We start from the raw sequence: 18,667 nt of genomic DNA, 5'->3' as shown, positions 1-18,667 counted from the left end.
TAAAAAATAGAGATGTAGCTATATTTGGTTGAATCCCTGGTCTGTGTTTAAACACAAATATTGCTGAATAAGAATATTTTTAAACATCTTTAATTAATCTCTACAAATTTCTCACCATGTTAAAAGCATTTGTCCAAGCAAAAAGGCCTTGAACTAAATGTATTCCAATAGTTGTTCCACTGCTTGGATTTTCTGACAGCATCAGTCTCACCTACTTCTCTGTTATGTACATCTCCGCTACCTTTTTCTGCTGGTTTTGTTAACAGCAATAGCTGTTTGGTCTTATGTAAGAATTTGTCCTGAATTTTGCATATAACTTCTCTCAGTCTGAGAAAATGATGTTTGGACACAATAGACATCTATTGAATTCATATGTTTTATGTTTATCATTTCACTGCCTCAGCTTTGAAGGTTTTAGGACCTTCTGCAAATAATGTAATGGCAAAGCAGGAGTAAGATCTTAATGCCTAGTACCATTATACAGCTTTTATGCATTTTCTTAGAAATATGAAATAAATTTCAGATATAAATTGGTTTTATTCAATTTCACCTTAAATGTTTTGTAATCCTAAATTGATTAATCAGATCGTACACATTGAACTGAGTACTTGTATTTGTTGGCATTTCTGGTTTTAACAGCAGACTCAGATCTGAACTATTTTATTTGAAGGGTGACAGAAGTAAATCTGAAGTAAATTACAAGTTTTAATGAGACCTTTACGCAGTTCATTGCTAAGTTTCCGGGTCATTGCTGTTTTTACTTGGTTTCTGAAATTGGATAACATCTGATTAGCTAACTGTAATCTAGCGGAATATAAGAGATATGTACTCTGTTTTAAAAAGGAAAACAAATTAACAACCCTTTCAATCCATCTAAAAAATTTGAACAAGTAATTCTTTTCACATCAAAGGATTAGTCTATAATGAAGCATATCAGAATGTTGTTTAGCATGTTAAAGCTGTAAGAAATTAAAAATTGCCTTTTTTTCTTAATAAAAAAATAAATACGCGTATGTGTTCCATTTGCCCCTTTGGAGAAGGGAAACATGTTTTGATTTGCTGCCATGTAGCATAAGCACCATACAGCTAAGAGCAAGCTGGTGGAAACTAGCAAATTGCAAATGATTAAAAAAGCTGTATTTGACTTGCACAGAGACAGCTCAGTTCTTAATCTCGAGCTAGGAAAAAAAATGCAAAATAAAAGCAGAGTTGCATAATAACGGGCTTGATGCAGTATACTTATGGAATAGAACTAGCTCGGTGTTAGTGAAAGTCCGTTTGTTACTAATGCATTCACTGCCGTGAGCATGTTGCACAATACATGCAGCTTAATTATCGTGTGCGTGCTGCTTGCAGAATGAAAGCCTACTTTTCCTATTGCATGTTCTCAAGCATACATCACCAGGTTTCTAAAACCTCTTCTACGAAATGGTTGGGGTTTTTTTCCTCCTCCTTGGTTTAATCAAGTTCAATCACCTCAGACACAGCTAAGCCTGAAAGGGAACTACATGAGTTATGAGTCCCATCTCGCTCACGTGTGTATACACAGCCTAAGTTTGAAGCCATACCCTGAGTTTTGCTTCAAATTTCAGATCCGAGCGACCGCACCACCTGCAGCAAAGCGCTGCGGCCAGGGCGCCGGGCCGCGCCGGGCAGGTGCGCTCTACTTACCCGGCCTCGCCTCAGCGCTGCAGGCATCCCGCCTCGCCCGGGCCCCCGGAGGGGCCCTACCGCCCCTGCGCCAGCCACGGGCTTGGCCTACGCGCCCCCCCCCCCCCCCAGCCAGGTGCCTCTGCAGGGTGAGGCGCCCGAAAACGGGCTGGGGGCGCCGACTCGGCCGGGAGGGGCAGGGCGAGGGGCCACCGTGACGGAGAGGGACGGTCTACCTCAGGCCCCAGGGGAAACACCCCCGGAGGGTATTTTCGGCGCCCGGAGGGCAGCAGGGCAGGCGCCCCCCCCCCCCCGCGCTAGGGACGCGAGTACCCGGATGCAGCCGCCTCCCCGCCCTCCCACATGTGTGAGGCGGCCGTGACGGCGCCAGCGCGCGCGGCCTCCCCGCCCCCGCCCGCGGGCCAACCGCCGGGGCGCGCGCCCGAGGGCGGTCTCGGCCCCAGAGCTCGCGAGAGGACATGTCGGCGGCGGCCAGCGAGGGTGAGCGGGCGGCTGCGTGAGGGAGCGGGGGGCGGGCGGGCGGTCCGTGCCGCCGCTCGGCCGGGCTCGGCCACGCGGGGTTCCGCGGGGGAGCGAGCGGCACGTGACAGGCGGGGCGGTGGAGGCGCGTCCCCGGCGCGGTGGCAGCGGTGCCGCGCACGCGGGGGTCGGGCCGGCCGCCGCCGCGGCGGGGCCGGAGGGCGGTGAGCGGCGGCCGCCAGCCGGCCGCCGCCGCCGGGCCCCTGGGTAGGGCTGCGGCGCGGTCCCGCCCGCGCCAGCCAGAGCCATCTTCAGGCGGCTGAGGCGCGTGGGAGTGCACCTCGCCGCCCTGGCCCGGCGCCAGGAGGGGCGGCCCCCTGCCCACCCGCCGCGCTGTTGGGGGCTGGCAGCGGCGGACGCCCTCTGCCCGCCGGGCAGTGTAGGGTCCCCGCTGGGCCGGGGATGCGGTGGCGGCGGCGTCCCCTCAGCCCAGCCGCGCCTCCCCGGGGGCCTCCCGCGCCCCGCAGGGCCGCGCAAGTGGGGTCAGCACGGCGCGGGGGTGCTGGTGCCGGCGCCTCCGCACCGCGCTCTGCGATGCGGCCCCGCTGGGGCCCTGCCCGGCGCGGGCTCTGCCGTGCCTGCGCTGACAGACTTCCCTTCTGGTGCGCTGCGGTCACGGATTATTTATTATTATTATTATTATTATTATTTAGTAAGGCGCGCAAACTCCTGAGTGAGGTGCCGGGCCTGTGGGGAGACAGGCGTAACTGCAGGGCCCAGCCTTAAATACGTGCATGGAAACGAGAGCTGTTCAGAGCAGTGAAGTCGAGACCTCTGGCCTTGATGCACCAAATGGTGTAACTACAGCCTAGGTTCGCCTACCAGTTCAAAGAGCAGCTGCCCCTAGACCAGGGACTGTTAATGGTTGGGGTTTTTATTTGTGAAATACGTGGATTTAAGGTGGCGCTTGGCTGGTCGGCTTTGTATGGAAAATAACAGGTGTGTGTGCAGCACTTGTATGCACAGATCTGTAGCTCAGATGCACATAAATCGGTTAACGCTTGTGAGAGTGACATTCTTCAGAATGGAGGGAGCACGATAGACAGCTGTGCTGCAGTGCTTTTCCTCTGTGCCAGCAAATACGTTTGCCTTTATTCTGTTCATATGCTTTTTGTATTGGTTTCTAAGTATGCAGTGCAGCTTGGTGCAGTTGAGAGAGAATACTGTCTTCATGGCTGCAGCAGGCAATATAGCTGAAATAAAAACTACAGGATTTACAATAAAGTGAATAATTTCTTTAATCGTGAAGTAAATATCACAAAATTATCTCTTCACGATTATTGCACAAGCAGCACCATGAAATCTCCTAACTTTTCTGTCAATGTGTCTAAAAGGTTCAGGCTGACATAATCACCTTTTAAGAAAAGAGTCCAGCCTTCGCTGTACTGTGACTACAGCGAGTTCCACAGTTCTTGTTTATGGGAAGGTGATTATGCTTCCTAACATTGTATCTTTCCCTTTATGATGGAAAAATGAATTAATTGATTTTTTAATTAATTGAAGTTTTCAGCAAAGGCACAGCTGGCATTTCATAAGATTATTAATGTTTGGCATTTTATCTAGTTCCTTCCTGCAATTTTCCTTACTGGGCAAATTATGATTTTGTGGTATAACTTGCATTTAAAACTTGACAGAATGCTGTCACCATTTATTAACATAATAATACCCGTTATTAAGAAAATAAAAACACATGGAAGCTGAAAATCCTTAGTACATTATTGGAAGTGCTGTACAACTTCCACAATTTGGCTGTGTTTGGAGAAATGTAGAAAACTGAATTTAATGATACAAGTGATTTTTTGGGAGCAGTCATACAGTAACATGAAAGTCACCTTAATGTTTACTGGTTTTAATCTGTGGGATTCTGTTGTATGAGTTGTTATAAATAAGCTTTAAAGATGAAGGTTAATACACAGATATTCAGACAAATTTAGCGTCCATATGCGTAAAATGTCTGATAAATTGGAGCCCTTTCTCATTAGCCTAGAAATCAAATCAGATAATGACATTATGGATTAATATGATATTGGATAAGGAATATACTTAGCTGTGGTTTTGGATTGGTTTTTTTTAACCAGCGTTTAGGTTACTTGGTTAATTATTGGAAGAAAGAGGGAATACATTTTACTGTAGGCTGTTTCTTTTTTTAGGCCTTTTTGGTGTTTGGATCTTGTAACCTCTTCCTCATAAGTGGTTTGGTTTGGTTTTTTATGTGTTTAGTGTATAAGCTCTTTCACTGATTTGTATAGAAACTGTAACATGAGCTTCAGCATATGAGCATGCAAACCTTTAAGAGAGGAAAACCCCTATCTGTTAGAATTCATCTCTCAGAACAAAGGCAACATTGTGTGGCTGAGCAGCGTATGGGACCTTTTAGGCTGATAACCTATGGGTTCAAAGCCAAAACTGGAAAACCTCATTAATGTTGTATGAAATGGCATTTAATAAATGCCAGCCTTAAAGATAACTGGTGTGTGTGTGTTTAACTTTTCTAAATTTAGTATGCATTAGGTTTCCACTGACATAATCATATGTGTCTGTATATGCATATATGTACACACATACTTTAAAATACTCTAATAAATTAACATTGATGATGGAACAGATATGCTTGAATTGTCACAGCAAAAAGCCAGAATGTGGTTGTGAGCAGTTTCCTCTTCTTTTTGTATTTAAAGTTTTCTTCATATGGGAATCTATAGAAAACTGAAATATTTTTCTGTTATTAAGTGAGGTTTTAGTGCTTAGGTACAATTGGCACTTAAACTGGCAAGTGTGAAGACATTCCAGCTCTAAGGAAATATGCAAGATAGACTTGAAGGAGTTAGGACTCGTCTTACTTGCTGTAGTTGAGTTAAAAGGAGTGGGTGATGCACCTCTAGCACTATCATTCTTGCCAGAGGTAACTGGAAAGACAAATAATTAGTGTGTTAAGAGTTTGTGGAGTAATATGAAAGGTGCTAAACATGAGCTTGGAGCATATTGAAATTAGTTTACTCAAAGTACCTAATAAGGTACTTGAACATCACATAACTGCAAAAACTGAGAAAGCGCAACTTGTATTCTTAAGGTTTTAATTTCTTCAGTGGAATAGAATATATAATTTTTAAGAGAATCCTTGTGACATTTTTGTGATTTTTGTTTTTCTTATCTTTACTTTCCAATTAACCAGAAATGTGCTGAAACAGATGCTATAGAAGGAGGCTAGAGAAACAAGGTAAGTTCTATATCTTAAAACAATTAAACCTTTTTAAATACAGGTTTTTTAATAAAGCTGCTACTTTTTTAGGGAGCAGTGCCTCACTTTAAATTGTGCTGGTTTTATAATCCTGTTAAAATCAAACGTTTTCCAAGAGCTATGTTCTCATACAAGCAGGAATCTGAGGATATGTAGTACCTGTGTTACATAAGCTATTACACAAGTTACTGTGATGCTTTTGCTTTGGCATTTGATACGAGTGGGTTTTAATCACCTCTTAAAATTTTGACTTAAATATTCTTATGTTGATTAAATAATATTTTCTCTTTTTTTGAAGGACTGTCATGCTTGCAAGCTTCACAGATTATCTTAGGCTTTCTCTAAATGTAATAGTTTTTATATTGGTAGGTAAAACTTCAGCCTATATAGCATTTTATTTATTTTTAACAACAACTGCAGTGACTCAGGCTCATTAGCTCCAGAGCACTTAATGGCACAGCACTTCCAAAGTACCACCAAGTCCAATGTGTTGTGATTAAATAAGTCAAGTTATAGAAGAGGAGACAAACTTCTTTCTCGAAGGGAGTAACCAAGGGTGTTTAATGGCTGCTGATAGAGTTGTTAGTTATTAGGAGGGGACTGGAGCAGCTTAGTAAAATAAGGAACTTGGGTTATGTGAACTAAAACATTCTTGTTTTGGAACTGCGTGTTCCTGATGTTCATCTGGTACTGAAATGGTGAAAATTTCAATCCTGCCCCCTCCCTCCTCATTTTTTGTATGGGGAAAAAGGGCTATGTCTTTGTGTGGGGGGTAGGAGAGGTTGCTTTATTTTCAGAATGACCAAGTTAGAGCATCGAGCTTAAAGCCTCCTTGATAATTTCTGCTGAGGCCCCTCTAAGATGAAGCAGAGCATTGGCTCCACCTCTACAGAAAAAGACACTGCACACAACTTCCATGGATAAGCTCTGCTTCAGGGAATGGAAGAACAGCAAGATATACAAAACTTCCTGGATATACACATAAGGTGGTATGTATCTGGAGCATTGATGTATTCCAACAGACTCCAGAACTGTAGTGTTAGGCAAAAAATTAGCAACTGGAAACGCTGAAAGATAGGAGAGCTTCCTTTAAGATGAAGGTAAGGTGTGTTTTAGGATTGCATTCAGGCTACATGAAGAAAAGCAGGAGTGATTAGAGTTGGCAAACCAGTTCACTTAATTTACTGGTTTAGTAAATCTGTAACTGTTGTTTCTTACTGGGATCTACTACATTTTTAGCAGCATGTCTAAAAAAGAGATCAACAACTGAAATTAAGCACATTTGCACTTGACAGCTTGACGTGAATGTTTCATGTTTGCTTCTTTAAACGAAACTGTTTTGTACTGCATTGAGCACAGTGAACCGGTACTGCTGGCATTGATTCTTAAGCATTTTTATCCTGAACCTGAAGTTCAAGAGCCTAAATTGCATAATATTAATTATGGAATAAAACTTTTTCAAACTTTTTTTCTGTGGTAGCGATTGACAGCTGCTGTAAAACTACTCTTTGGGGTCGTTGAGGCTCTGTTAAAGCCACAGTCACAAAAATCTTCCATATCCTCCAAAGCAAATGCACATTACAGAATTTATTAGAGTCTTCAGATTACTGTTATTAAATCCAGAAGTTAATACAACAGTTTTGCACTTGTGCAATAAACTGAATCTGTGTGATGGTTGACTCAGTAGATAGTATTTTAAGATTTCACATTCGGGTCCTTGGCTAAAGCTTTTAATTAAATGTTTGAAAACTGGCTTAAACCTGGGCATGATGCCAAAAGCAACACAGCAAGAGGGAAGTCATAGTTAAGCTCATTTTTGATCTTTACCCTGACTAGTGAAACACAAATGAACGAAACACTAAAAATAAGACAAAAAGACGAAACCCACTGGTTTTTTACCCTTCTCAAACTGTGAGAATACAAGACATCATCCTAAGTTATATCCCTGAAAAGATGGACAATGCTATTTTTGTTTCTAATGTTAGAAGTATGCTGGTAGGCTAGGGAACAGTTGCTGAAAACTTGATTAAAAATTCTGTAGACATTAAAGTTAGTTTGCCAGTCATTCTTCACTCTAAATGTGAAGGTAGCTCATAAAAATTCAGCAGAAAACCTCATTAAAATAGAGTTTAAGTTGTTAGTGTGTTGCAGTAAGTTCTAGTTAATACCCATAAGTGGTTCTTCCATCTCACGAAGTGGGAAGTTTCTCAGTTTTTAATACACAAAAAAAACCCCAAACAAACCAACCGAAACCAAAAAGCGACCCAGAATTCCAGCTACTGATATTCTGTTTGATTGTGTTGCTGGCACAACCTTTTAATTTTGTTTGTCTTTTTTAAAAAATGAAAATGTATTGTTTAGTAAAGTTGTAATCCAGCAAAGTTTTAGACTTGTTTATGAGACTGGAAGGTTTGCACAAAGTTGAACACATGGTTAATGCTTTTTGGGATTTAGAACCACATGTTAGTAAAGCTTCAAGAAAGTAGTAGTTGTGGTTTACACAGATTTCTTTGCTTACATTGTGAACATCAATGTGGCGGACGTATTCCTTAGTGTACCACGCTGTTACAGATGCTATTTTGTGTACAGGTAATCTCTTTTACATTGGTAGGTATTCAGTGGAAATTGTGAATTATAGTCTTAGTGTTAAGATTAACTTAAATGTTAGTCTGAGAGAACATGTGATGATGCCATTAATGTAATTTTGTGTTTTAAAATGCTGTGTAAATTGCATCAATATTGCTGTATATTGTAGATTAGCCATCCTTCTCAGCACACTTCATTCTTGTATGTAAGTGACTCTGGAAGTGTGAAACCAAAGGAGTGTGTTTGTACTTTTGTATAGTCTTTCTTTGGTGGTAGTCAGGCAGACGAGGACATTGGAATGTGTATTTTGAACACGGAGCTTGCTGAATATACTGAGATTACTATACAGGAATTAACGGGATCTTTATGTTCATTATGGTTGGTCTGAATTTTAACACCTGTGTGTTATTTTAGGAGTTTTTGAATAGATTAATCTCTCAACTATTTTGGAGCATCTGTTTTTTCATTATGATATCATGTTATTTGGTAGGTTATTTTTTAGGATTTTCTCTTTAAAAATATAATCTTAAAAATACCTTTCCATGGAAGATACAACTCAAGACAGGCAACCAGAAGAAATGCCTTAATTTTTTGCTCATGATTTTCAGTATGTAAGTTACACTCCTTGTACAACTATACTTCCTTTAAATATTCTTAGTTTATTTATAAGCGTTTTTTAAAGACTTGTGTAAACTGTGCAAATTGGGAAATAATTTTTAAAATCTTTTTGAATCAGCTGTTGATGCCATTTAATAGTGATGCATAAGGTTTTCTATTGATTCAAATCAATAAAATGTTTTTTTTGGGTGGCAGTATGCTTGTTCACACATTTTTGTCTCATAGTTATACTCGTGCTTACTTTGCATCCAACCGAAGGAAATAAATTCATATACACTCCTATTAAGAAAATTCTGAAAATTTGTACATTCAGACTCTTATTGGTGTAGTATCGCTGTGCAGAAGCATTTGCTATTAAATTGAATACAAAATTATCAACAAAGCTTTGTGTTTGCATGCCAGTTCCTCATTTTTAAGTTTTTCACTATTACAGAGTGGAGGGTTTTTTTAGTAAAATTGCAGAATTTAATGCTTGTGCTCCAGAGGAGTAGATGGACTTGTACTGATTAATGTGTTTTTGTAAACCTTGAAGTTTTTCAGTTAAGTCCAAAACATAAATACAATTTGCAAGTAGTCAATGTGCTAATAATGCTTGCTATTGCCGAATACTAAGGAATTGCTTCAAAAGCAAAGTTGATCAGTTAACAGGTCCTTTGTTTAGGACTTGCCATTATTTCTTTAAAAATTTCCAATGTTTCTGTAGTTTGGCTTATACAGTTTAGGTAAATATTCAGAATAATCACAGCATCATCACACAACTGTGTATGAAGTTACAGGAATGACTAAAAACCTCGCTAATTTCTAGTTAATGTATTCAACACTGATTTCATTTGGAGTTACTGTACAGCAGAAGGATTTCAATATCTGGGTTGTGAGGGTAGTGCTCACTTGCTGTGTTTCTAGTAAAAATTTAAGAGAAGTTACTGCTTTATTATTTTTGCATTTGTATGTGTTATTTATAGTAATGCCTCTTTACATTAATGTCAAATAATACAGCAGCACTCAAATACTTTCACTTGGTGTAAGATAAAGAGTTTACTGAAGAAATGCTATCAGTTCCTGCAAAATATAAACCATCTTTGTGTTTATAGGAATTACAAATCTTCCAATGTGAATCAAGCTTTAAATAATTCACCTTACCTCTGTAGCCAATTTCAACCAACTTTTTTCGCTTCTCTGAATGACAGAGTGTAATTGGTGATTTCTTCTGAAATCAGAGATCAGCATGGTGAGGCAAACTGTTCTGGCTGGGGTAGATCCAAGTTGAGTGGTTAATGACTATCTCCTTTCTCTGCCAGATGTTCCACCCTTCCTCTCTTCTGCCAGCTTAACCATTTGATGCTTTTTTACCAGGTCCTGCAAAATATGCCTGATTTTAAAAGCTCATCACACAGAACTGGGAAAACAGAAAGGTGGAATCTCTGGGAAAGGGTGAAATGCAGATGGTAGCAGCCTACTTCAGTCAGTAGTTCATCTTTTTCTGCCCTGCAAAAGTTCTGGGCAGGGGCAAAGGTGGGCAGTATGGAGAGAAAGTAGAAATCTGAAATGGAGGATGGATAAAACTCTAAAAGTTAGTTTCCTTTTCTGCAGACTGAACAAGATCGAGAGTTGATGGGAGGCTCTTGAATATAAGCACGGTTCTAAATCTACTGTTTCACAGATATCTGGGGCAGTAATAGTAATAGGGCCAGAACGTAGTCTGAAAGGTAGAATTCAGTAGCATCTCTTTGATCAGCCTGTGGGTTCTTGGCGTCTGTATGTAGGCTTTTGATAGCCTAAGCCAAGCATTATGCTGGCTAGTTGAGGAATATGGTCAAGAAAAGAAAAGATATATTAAGAAAAGTTGATATACAGAGCATTTTTGACAGGTGAAGTGGGAGCTGGTATGATAAGTGATTTAGTGATATATGGAGGAGAGAAAAAAACAGTGAATTCAGGAAGAAGAATCAAGAAGGAAAGCAGGTACTGGAATGATCTGGGGAAGAAATGAACTGTGATCTAGAACAGGCTGCCCAGAGCAGCTGTGGGTGCCCCGTCCCTGGCAGTGTCCAAGGCCAGGCTGGATGGGGCTTGCCAGCAACCTGCTGTAGTGGGAGGTGTCCCTCTGCCCATGGCAGGGAGGTTGAAACTGGATGATCTCTAAGGTCCCTTTGAACCCAAACCACTCTGTGATCCCATGAAAATAAGCCAAGGTAAAAAGACAAGCTAGGGCTGTAGTAATTATAACTGACGAGGTAATGTTTAATGAATGTCTTGTTTTCATCAGATTATCATAGCTTTCCAGCAGTTTTGCAAAAATGCTATTAATGCTGTTCAAAAAATGTACCTTTGAGTAAAGAGTGGTATTGCTTAGATTTTTCAGCCTTTTTTACTGATTTCTTTATGATTAAATATATTGTATGCTTTAGTGTTAGTAAATGGATTTAACCAAAGTGTTTTGAAACATGCTTACCCTAATAAATTACATTTGGTGGTTGTTAAATGATGGAAGTGTCTTACATATTAGAAGGAGTACTTAAGTATGTTTTCTGAAGACCAAAAATTTATAGTATACAAAGAAAATTAAAATTATTATATAGGGGAAAATTCATGGCTTGAAGTATTTTTAGGTTCGTGAGTTTGTAAATTGACTGTTAATCTAGTTTTGATGTGTTCATGAAAAGAAGTGTTCAGTAAGAGGTTTTTCATTAGCATTACACAGAAGGATATTAGGATAATGTATCAAAAATACTTCAGCCTGTATTTTAAAGATTCTTTTTGGCTCACTGAAGTTTATGTTTACTTCACACTTGACGTGTATTTTCCGCTGAGGGGAGAGAACTATTCAGCCACATAACTTACTGAAACATGATTAAGATAATACAAGTTTTCTTTTGGTGGAACCTCTCATTCCAACCCTACCAAAGATTTTTGCCTGCTTAGGTTTGTTCTCCTGAAACAATTCAGATTAGCCAAATCAGCCAAGGTAACTGTTCAGAATCTTGAAGCTGATAGAGCTCTCTGTGGATAAGGAGCGCCCATGCCAACAGCTGACCCAGCAGTGTGGACAGGACCATCATAACCAGAAATTGGGTGGTGAAAACCATCCGAGAGACTGGTAATATTGTCAGCCAGTACGATTGCAAGTGGACTTGGTAGTTCTAGCAGAAGTACCCTATGTTTAGTCAGTATGCCATTGGGCCAAATTAGTCAATAACTATAGTTCAATTTTTGTAAACATTTGAAGTAGATACTCTAGTGGTGACAGATGATCTATGTTGTATTAAGGAATAACCTTTAGTGAGAGTTGTTCAAGTTTTCCTATAATAAGGCAGTGTTGCTTAGAAGCTTTCTGTATTAGAATAGCAGACTTCAGTAATGGTGTTTAATGTTTTTTAATTCAGAAATACCTTGTTCTTTAAATTGCGGGGCAGGGGAAGAATAGGTACAAACACTCTTGGGTTCCGTTACACTCATCTATCAGAGTTAAATTGATTCTTCGTATTTTGTAAATTTCTACATTACGTTTTCCTTAAAGATGATCTTTGGAAACTATTAGTCTTAACTGACTGAAGGAAATAATTCGTTGCAGTCAAGCTTTTTATTTTTTAAGTCTATGCAAGTGAAATACATATCTTTCAATACAGGAGGCCTTTTTTGCTGTTTATTAGCTTGCTGTTGAGTGGCTTTTGAGATTTTAAGTAGTTCTGAAGGCTGTTATGTTTCTTGATCAGCTTATTCTTGGTTACTGCCATTTCTGCATAAACAGAGGACTGTTCTGTTTCCTTTATAAACTGAGGGAGATGAGAATGATAATTGTTTTGTATGGGGAAAGTTTAATGGCTTTTCTTCACTACAAGTTGCACTACAAAACAATCCCAAGGAATAGAGTTTAGAAGTGCTACAGCTGTTAAGTGTAGCAATTTGTGCAGAAATCTACTGTAAACAATTTTATGGTTATCATCTATCTCTTATTTATTTTTAAGCAAGCAGCTTTGTAGGGAATGAAATATTGAAAGACACAATAGTTTAACAGATAAGACTTCTTTGAAAGTTGCCTTAGGCAACATAAACTCTCATGACCCAGAGTTTCTACCGCATTAGTCTAGCTAATTTCAGTATGGAAAATGGAGTTCAAGTTCATTTTAGCTTTGGAGATCGTGAGAAATTGTTTCTTAAAGCATTGAGGGCACGGACTGTGGATTACAGCATTAAACTGTTTAGAACCTAAGAGTTTTCAGGCACCATATTAATAACGTGCTGTTTCAGGTTATTTTAGAATATGGGTGTTGATCTGGGCATTAAGTTTGATCACTTGTAATCTTGGTTCTGTATTTCTGAAGAAACAATAGGTGATATTCCTTTCTGTGGCCTTACCTGTTCACAGACTGTATTATTTGCCATGTTAGAGGAAATGTGCTTGATTTATCAAGTAGTAAAAATTTAGCTTTTGTTTAGTAAAGTGTTATTTTGGCTTTAACAAAATGTATTTATTTTTCTGTTAAAGTCATAATATTATGTTTATAGTATATCTTTATGCTTAATTTCTGGTGTTTAGGAGGCTGGGGGTTGGAGGGTTGTGATTTGTGCGGTTTTTTCTAATTGAAAGCCTGTACTTAAATGCATGGAATTAGCATTCTTTTAGTGTGCATCCTTATTGTATCTATAAAACTCACCGCTTTCATTGTTGGGAAGATACTGCAATTTGTAAATCTGTTACAACTGATGTGATTGCATTCACATTCAGACCTTTGGTCACTGTTGTATAAAAACTTAGGTCACAATACAGTGTGGGATATGAGCAGTTGAGCAGTGGTTCGCTGTAACCAAATGTTATGGGATGCTGTTCCGTTTGCTTCCAGGTAAGGTGTAATAAGTGTTCTTTTAACCCTGCTGTATCAGTAGGTGTAACTTGGAGAAAGCATCAGTTGAAGATTCAGGAGGGAAGAAGTTGTGCACCTGAAGCTGTGAATCTAAATGATAGGTGGTATATAAGTAATGAAACAACCGTGCTCTTTCCCTTTTCAGTGCTTTTAAAAGTTTGTAATAGGAAGTAATACTTCTAAGCCAAGCAAATAAATGTATTTGCTCAGTTCTGGTAGCAGCTTTGGGTATAAGAAATGAGAAGTATATTGTCCTTACTCTGACTCTAGGATGACAAGTACAGTGGAGAATAATTTATGTGTATTGCGTAGAAGATTTGGCAGTAGCATAAAGTGATATTATGGGACTGCCAAAATTTTGTGTCACAGCCTCTGTTTAGTTGGGAAAGATGAGCATTCATGCACACACAACATGCTTGTGATGAATACATGTATTTAATGTACGTAGCTAACTGTGAGTTGTCTTTGGGAGCACTAGGAGAGCCTTCCAGGATCTTACAGTTGTAGCTTGCCCAATGGTTCTGTCTAAGCAGGACAGTAGCACTATAAAAAAAAAAATCTTAAAACTTCCATCACCACCTTTCATTAGCCTTTAATTGTACTTTTGTCACTATACAAAACATGTCACATCATCCAGTGCAAACTGAGTTGTTGAAAAGAAGAGATGGTCCCATGAACTTGTAAACCAGACATGTTAATTATTTGGTCCTAGGCCTCTGTTTCCTTTCTAGTTAAAGGAAATCATAGAATCATATGATGGTTTGGGTTGGAAGTGACCTTAAAGATCAACAGAATAGAGAACATTAAAATTTTCTAGTAACTTGCAAAGTCAAACCAGTCATTTTGGACAGTTAAGCATGTATCATAATGTTCTACTATGATTTTTACAGGGTGGTTATGTTATGATGGATAAGAAAAGAACAGAAAAGAGAATGTTGTAGATGAACTCTAAGAACTTATGTGAATCAAATAAAGAACACGTGGTAAACAGCTGCTGCTTAATATGTACAGAAAGTTGATCTTCATCTTTTTATTTAATCTGTCACCTAATTTTTTTGGTTTGTCCATTAGTGGATTACATTTTACAAGTTTTAGTTCCAGAAGTTAAGAGCAACAAGTTGACTGGTTTCCATGGGAGCTAATTCAAGTTATTGTTTGCATTGTTAATATCTGAAAGTAGCTTTGTTGGTACAAGTCAATATGCAGCAAAAGGTTTGTGAAAGGGAGGTGTTCTGAGTTGTCTGAAGGTGTTGAGCAGGGACTGCTTAAGTGAGTGTCATCTGTATGTGTGCACTGAGTTCCGGTTCAGACATAATTATTTTGATATTTGCAAGACCTCCTAATTGAAGCTGCTAGTAATCCCTAATTATGCTACATTACTTTGAATTAGTGTCTAGTGTTAATTTTATTGCTGAGTGTGAATTATAAGTTAAATGCTGTCCTACAGAAGTTGATTGTATTTTTTTTTTTAAGTCAAATATCGGGTCTTTGGTACATCAAATATTGTAACAATAAAATTTTTGTAATATCCGTAACAGTATAGAAATAAAAAGAAGCAAAGTATATCTTTTTCAAGAAATCATTTCTAGAAATGGTTGTGTAATGCTTGGTCATGCTTACTAAGGAAAGTAGAAAGTAGCATGTTCAACTGGAAACAGTACTGCAGTTCCTTCCTCTTGGACTTGAATCCTAATGCTTTCCTTGCTTTGTTCAATTCAAGGGCTTGGTTTACAGGGACTAAAATAAACAGAATAGCACCTGCAGCTTAGTCACAAATGGGAACATCTTGAAGTAGCTATGCAAACAAATGAAATCATGGAGTAATTTAACCTTTTCTGAAATGCCTTAGATGCTCTACCAACATTCTTTTTTAAGATTGATCAGCATTTTGGCTATCAAAGGACTCTGAACACCTAAAGGAATTGTTAAAAGATTATGATCCACTTTACTGATACAAATAAGTAATTATTTTCTGAACTGTCAGAGCACACCTCTTGTGAAAAGGTCTGTATATTTTCTCTTTTTTAAAATAAATGCCCATTTTAAGGGCACTAAAACGTTTAGTAAATGTATGATGTGTTAGTATAAATTTGACCCTTACTCCAGACTTGAGCTATGAAGCACTTTATAATAATAGCAAAATGAACACTTGTGTTTTGATTTAATTTTTGTTGTATGTTGTCAACTTCAATTACATAAATAGATTCTGCTGGCTACACTGTTTGTATTTGCTGGCCACAGAAAATCATGGACCACATGTTAGCTTACCACAAAGTTCTGTCATACAGCAGAACAACTGAACTTGCTTTTTGCCAGGTAAGTCTGAGTTGATCTTGCAATTATTTGAACACTGCTGCTAAGCACTTCTTAATAAAACTGGTATTAAGAACTTTTGATTTTTTTTTAATTGGAATTAAATTGCTTCTGAAGTGATATGTCACTTATCTTTTATTGAAAAAAAAGAGATCTTATTTACATTTGTAGATATCCGCAAGGATGAGAAACTAGAAGCATAATTTGTTTGTAAACAACAATGCACATGGTTGGTTTTTTGTTGGTTTTTTTTTTGGTTATTAGTTGGTGTTTGTTTTTTTTTTTGTTACTTTGTCCTGCTAAATTTACATATTATAAAACTGACTGTGTGTTGTTTTCCAAGATGAGTCTAAATTTATTTGCTGCCAGTGTTAATACAGGCATTTTAAATTTTAGTATAGTACTAAAGCAAATAGAAAATTTTGACAATCAACATCATCTTCATAGACTGAAAAAATAGGAATGTCATGTTTAGATTTTTCTGAGGATTTGCAAATGGCATATTTCCATGCATAGCATAAGCATGTGTGTAGCATCTAAAAAAGATACTACTTCATGTTTTACCTTTCTAGTTTAAAGTATTTTTATGAAGCTGTTTATTTTAATAGAAGTAGTGAGAATATGCACTGTAATAGATCTAATAATCAAGTTAATCCCACTGAATGACTTAGTGTTGCCTCAATATGAGCATTGTTGACTAAGAAAAGATGAGATTAAATCAAATTATGTCTGCTCATGAGATGATTAAAATTAAAAAATTGTTGAAGACTGTATCTGGAAGTCCTTCACTTCTGCCAAGTTGTAGGACAATGCTTATCTATTACACTTCCAAGTATTGTTGCCATAATTCTTGTGCTACTGAGTGCTCAGGTAGCAGCTTTTAGGAAGGACAGACTTACTAGTTGTAGATGAAATAACATGTCGTCTTACTGTGATTCAGAATTTTCGACATGACTCAAGTCTTCGTGAACTTTCTGCTACAAACAGTACTGTACTGTAATTAAAGTGTAACGTAGTTTCTACTTACAAAGTATAGTGTCGGTAAAAGGTATATTGAAAGACATGTTCCATGTTATCTGGAGGGATTAATAGATGCTAGCTTCAATGCTTGGTTATAAATACCTTGCACAGCTACCTAGGTGACCATGTCTCTATTTCACATGATAGAATAGCAAAGCAGTTCACACTCATCCTTAAAGAAGGTTGTTGACAGTGCATTATCTTTAAAAGGCAGTTAATCCTAGACTGCTTTTTCCTTTGCACCATCAAATTGTTTCTGTATGCTGCAAAGAGATGAAAGTAGCTGTTTCTTAAAGGAAAGCAGTAGATGTCAGAAATTTTATATAGTCAGTAGACAATTTAAACATTAATTCCATCATAAAGGATTGATTTCATTTTAGTGACTTGAATAGTATGCGTATTGAAACTTGGTTTGCTTAACTTTAAAATATTTGTAAGAAGTCTAGCATCTTGGATAAAGTCTATTATTAATTAGCATTTTAAAGCCTACAAAGTGTGAACACAGAAGATAATTGTAATATATTTACTTAAAACATTTTTATGAGACCATGCAAGTATTTAAACACTAAGCTTTAGAATATTCCTATGAGTTATATCCTTTTCACTGATGGGTAATATGAAGCCCAATAGATTTTACCAAACGTTATTGGAATATGTTAGTTTTGAGAAGGCAGTAATGTGAAAAAACAGTAGGTAAATCATCTGTATGGCCCTGCACAGCGACCAGGGTAAGGTTTAGCTTTCTGGCGCTCTTAAGGGAGCTGTGGGAGGCAACCTTTGTTCATCACAGACCCACACTCTCTGCCTGATAATTAATTTGCACTTAGCAGGCCACATCTCCCATTACAAATGAGGTGCCTTTTTTTTTTTTTTTTTAATTTTTCCCCTGGAGATGGTACAGTAAGTAATGTATCATCTGTTGACTCATCCTCTGCCCCTATGCAGATATAAGAATTTTCTTTACTTTTGTTAGTTTATGTGTGTATTTGCTAGTGGAGCTTTCTTTTCAGACTTTAATCAGTCCAAAGACTTAAGATTAAGATCTCCTTTTAAGAATTAGTAAAGAGAATCTTGGTGTAACTGTATGATTTCTCTTTCAATATAGTAATTTGATGTCAGTTTTACTTTCAAAGTTCTTATACTGTTTCCAAAATACTTTTAATGAGAGAGGCTATGTAAGAATCAAAATATGCAAAAGCGTTAAATGAGTTTCTGGAAGTCTTCTAGTGTCTGCTCAGTGGTATTAATTTAATTAGGAGTAGACAGTTACAAAAAATTTAATCTCGGTAATTTTATTGAATAAAAGGAAATTTATCTGAAATACACATCAGTCCAGCCTTGACTCTATGCGCCTTTAAGAAGCATGTCATTCCAATTGCTGATATGGTGAGAAGCATGACAGGACTGCAGTTCTATCGTATACTTATGTACACTGTTTTTTAAAAGAAGCTAACAGTAAGATTTTGGTAATGCATAATCCAAGGTGATTACTCATAGTTAGTCAGCCGTTGATGTTTCTCATCTTTTTCTGCTTTGTCTAATTACCTTTGTAAAAATAGCTATATATGATTTAAATCATTATTGCTGTGTTTTTTTACCACAGAAATTATCTTCGTTAATTAATATATCAACACTGTATTGTAACTGTATGATTTCTCCTTCAATCTAATAATTTGATGTCAGTTTTACTTTCAAAGTTCATATACTGTATCCAAAATACTTTTAATGAGAGAGGCTATGTAAGAAACCAACTGCACAAGTTGCAAGAAACATGGAGCTGTCAGCGGTGTTGACACTGCGTCTCTTTGGGAAAAGGAACAGGATTATACTGTGTGATGTA

General features: G+C 38.1%; 1 protein-coding gene across 8 annotated transcripts in view; it reads left to right on the top strand.

Annotated features, from left to right (window-relative positions):
* Positions 1–1,672: 1,672 nt before the first annotated feature.
* The window catches only part of MRTFB (myocardin related transcription factor B), a gene marked incomplete at its 5' end in the record, with an annotated part of 85,656 nt that continues 68,661 nt past the window's right edge, over positions 1,673–18,667 (top strand). For 7 of the 8 annotated variants that reach the window (XM_080386823.1, XM_080386825.1, XM_080386826.1 and 4 more), the window contains 2 exons: positions 1,673–2,151; positions 5,363–5,407. Of the gene's footprint in view, positions 2,152–2,171; positions 3,130–5,362; positions 5,408–18,667 lie in introns of those variants that run through there. The other variant, XM_080386821.1, reaches the window with a different exon arrangement.

Source organism: Falco punctatus (assembly GCF_963210335.1).
Source record: "Falco punctatus genome assembly, chromosome: 4".
In the NCBI taxonomy this organism is placed as follows: Eukaryota; Metazoa; Chordata; class Aves; order Falconiformes; family Falconidae; genus Falco; species Falco punctatus.
This window is presented reverse-complemented; position numbering and strand designations above follow the sequence as displayed.